Raw genomic sequence first — 4,293 nt, 5'->3', positions numbered from 1 at the left:
ATACATACATACATACATACATACATACATACATACATACATACATATACTTCACGCCTTTTTCCCATCGGGGTAGGCAGAGACAACAGTCTTCCACTTGCTACGGTCCTGACACACATCTTTCGCCTCATCAACACGCATCAATGCTTTCATACACGCTCGTCGGTTAAGGGTACTCTTGATCTGGCCCTTCTTTACGATGGCCTCAATTTGGTCATGACAAGTTCTTCGTGGTCGGCCCATACCAACTTGCCCGCTCACACTCGCCTTATAAATCTGTTTCGTCACTCTTCTTTCATTCATTCTCTCTACATGTCCGGACTATCTAAGCATCCCTTTCTCTATCTTTGTCACTATATCTTCTTCCACGCCGCAACGCTCTCTTATCACACTGTTCCGTAATTTATCCATCCGAGTCACTCCAGCCATACTCCTCAAAGCTCTCATTTGTCCTTCATTAATTCTACTTTCGTGCTTCTTCTGCCAAACCCAACATTCACTACACAATACATAAGTGTAGGAACCCCCCCCCATCCCTAGCCAATCGTGCCTTTTTAGACAGTGCCTTTCTGGCTGCCCATGAAGGTATGCAAGGCACCATTCACTTGATTCCCTGCGTTCACTCTTCTTTCAATGTCTCTTTCACATTTTCCATCACACGTAAACGTAGAACCCAAATACACAAACTCTTTCACTTGATCCATTTTCTCGCCTTCCATAACCAATCTAACCACGCTTTCTTCTTATCAGAGAGAACATTACATTTTTATCGTAACGTTTTATATATCGTCTGACAACTGTCGTTCTAGCTCTTCCCATTGTTACGACAGTATGTCGTCGTAACGTTAAAAAAAGTCGTGGACGACAATTAATCGCGTTGTACTATATGTGAACGACTTCATTTAATTATAGCCACACTTTAACCTGCACGCCTATCTGTCGTCACGACATAATGGGAACGCGTCCTTAAATGTGTTAAGCGTATAACGTACTAAATCACGTACGATTGAGCAAAGTTGTTTTCGATTTTACAATGAAAGTGCTACATAATTGATTTCTTTAAACGTATTGTAATATATAATAAAACGGGTTAATTAAAATGCTGTTAATACATTTGATTTTAGAAAAAAGTTGTTCTTTTTCAATAGTACATTGTAAGAAATTAGCCCTTGTATAGATAGACATAAAAGAAACCTGTCCCTAACTCTTCCACCAAATTAGTATTATACATGGAGCGCACTATAAGTTTCCGGAATGAATAAGAAAAAAATACTATAAATGGTCAGAAATGAATTTATTGTTTCTCAAAATATTCTCCATTAGCGTTAATGCACTTTTTCATACGAATGAACCAATTTTGAAAACATTTATGCCACTCCTCCATGACAATCTCTGAAACATATTTTTCATACTCTTCGAGAGCCTCTTCAGGTGATGAAAATCGTTGACCGCGTAACTGGTTCTTAATTTTTGGAAATAAATAAGAGTTACAAGGTGCCAGGTCGGGACTGTACGCGTGATGGCTCATAAGATCAACGTTGTTAACCTTCAAAAATTCATTGGCATTATCGTGGTGCAAGAAGATACGGCGTTTACGGTTATTTTTACGGAGTTTGTCAATAACTTCCGGGAAACAAATGGTCGTGTACCAATTCACGGTATAACGATTCTCCAAAGCAACAGTAGCCACGTGTCCAGTTTTATTTAAAAAAGAAGCAATCATCCGCTTAGAAGCACTTTGCACGCGCGCCACTTTAGTTGGTTTGGTTGGTTGGAGTTGGAAAGACTCATACGTTCGATTGCTGCTTTGTTTTGGGATCGTAACTATATAAATCCACGTTTCGTCACCTGTTACTATGTCCCACACCAAATTTGACGCCCCTTCGTTGAATCTGGCAAGCATGGCATTGCACCAAGTGACGCGATCCGTTTTTTGAGCCTCAGTCAAATTGTGTGTGATCCATCGAGAGCACAGCTTTTACACACCCAAATGTTTGTGTAGTATTGATTGTATTTGACTCATGCCTATGCCTAAAGATGCCCGAATCTCATGGTATGTCACATTCCTGTCTGTTTTGATCATACGGCGCACAGCATCGATGTTTTTGTTGTTGTTAGCGACTATTACGAAATTCGTCACTGAGATTCACACGACGGCGCTTGAATTCTGCAAACCAGCTATAAATAGTCGTCTTGCATGGTGCTTCATCGCCAACAGCAGTTTGAAGCCGAGCGAACCTCCGCTGAGCTGTTACATTACACTTAAAGTCGTAGAAAATCATACTACGAAAATTTTCACGAGTTAAATCCATGGTGATGTAGACAACCAATTTCTAAAATGGCGCCACAATGTAAAAACAAGTGACAGTCAGATGAAACAAATTGTATTCTACAGCCAAAGAGATTTTCAAATGTTGTAATTTTTAAATATTGCTATGTAAGTGGCCAGTTCCGGAAACTTATAGTGCGCCCTATGTACTAGCCCGGTAGTTTATTTTTGATGTAAGACATAATGCACATTGAATTGTGCGAAGTGAAGAAGTTTTAAGCAATACTGGAATATTCTCAACGAATCAAGTGTTACAATTTGTTAACACTGGTAAATTATTAATATAGTAGAATAAAACAAATTAGGTAACTCCGTACAAAATAACAGCGTGTCTTGTATGTGAGCGCAACCGCCGTGTGGCGTGTACGGACGCACACATTAGCATAATAATGAAAGGCGCGTTGAGACAACCAGTGTTGTGTAACGCTAGAGATCCTTAGGTTATGCAAATGTGTGCGTCCGCACACATACAAGACGCGCTGCGACGTTTGTACGGAGTTACCGTACTTGTTCTTATTCTACTGTTATTAATTTTTTAGTAACCTATTATGTCCCATTGCTGGGCAAAGGTCTCCCCCAAAATCCTCCGTTGCCCCCGGTCTTTAGCAATCTCCCACCACTCTCTCTCTCTCTCAAACCATCTAAATCGTCCCGTCATCAATGCCTTGTCGGCCGTCCACGCCGTTTCTTTCCATCGTTGGGCACCCAAGGAGTGATGACGTTCGCTCATTCACATGTTGCATCGGGCTAACCTGGCCCGCCAATCCCATTTGAGCCTGGCTGCTTTACTCCCCACATCAGTCATCGAACGCAGCATTGTATTGCGTACTCGATCAATACTTTTAAAGCCCAGAATACTGCGTTCCATCGCATTCTGGCAGATGTTGAGTTTAGACTTCTGGAACTCGGTCAGCGACCATGTCCATGTCAATTTTAATTATTAATTTATTATTATTTATTCTATGAAATTGTGATTGTGCGTCAGTAGTCAGTGCATTTCAGATATTAAATAATTATAATTAACTTTCTAATAATATTAGTTATTATAGAGTTTTACTTCAATTTCATAGAGATATGTTTTAGTATTGCTTATTACACGATCTCGCGCACCGTTCATTGTGCATTATGCAGTTTTATTTCGGTGGCTATCCCAATGCAATTAGTTTTTTTTAATTATACTTAATAGCAATATCGGTGTTATTAGTTTTAATGCGTAATTAGTATTTCAGAGCTTATCAGCGCGTTAAGTTTGTACATTCCTAATATTAGGTGTAATCTTATTAATATCTGATACTTAATTAATCTATGCTTAATATTTTTATTGTAACTTAGGTTTTCCTTTTATTATTTCCGGCGCTTTAAGGATTACAAATAAGTTTATATATTATATAAGTTTCCATGTATATAACTACGTAACGTGGGCAATATATGACCACTTAACGTAACGTGTGTGATGTATTTTGGTTCGAGTGCCACTATTGTCTTCGACGCCGGCGACTGGATATAGAGGGTTTAATTCTAATTAAATCAGGTGGAATTTTATTAGAATAAGAACAATATTTATTATGAAAATAGGGATTAGCTATACACGTCTTGTATATTAAAGACTTAGTGGCACTCGGTATTCACTACTAGCTTATCAACTTCTAGTTAATTATTTTATTGTTTGTACAATTTATGTTCCTCAATCGTTTAGGGGCTTAGGGCCATGAGTATATACCATAAAGTTGAATAAGTCAATGACTATTTGAATATCTGTGTTTCCAATTGTATATTTTGCTTAGAAATAGATGTCCAGAAATATAAACGAAATTATTCAAAAATAAATTAATATTGCAAAGAAGAAAAAGCTTTGTTTTATTGCTTGATATGTTCAGATGCATGTCCATTGCAGATGCACTAATAGAATTTTGTAATTTTTGTCCTTGTTTTGTCTCCTGGGCCTGGCTGGTGGATGTTCACTT

Source organism: Hyposmocoma kahamanoa, unplaced genomic scaffold (genome assembly GCF_003589595.1).
Source record: "Hyposmocoma kahamanoa isolate Upper Pololo Valley unplaced genomic scaffold, ASM358959v1 92, whole genome shotgun sequence".
NCBI lineage: Eukaryota > Metazoa > Arthropoda > Insecta > Lepidoptera > Cosmopterigidae > Hyposmocoma > Hyposmocoma kahamanoa.
Note: the sequence above shows the minus strand (reverse complement) of the source record.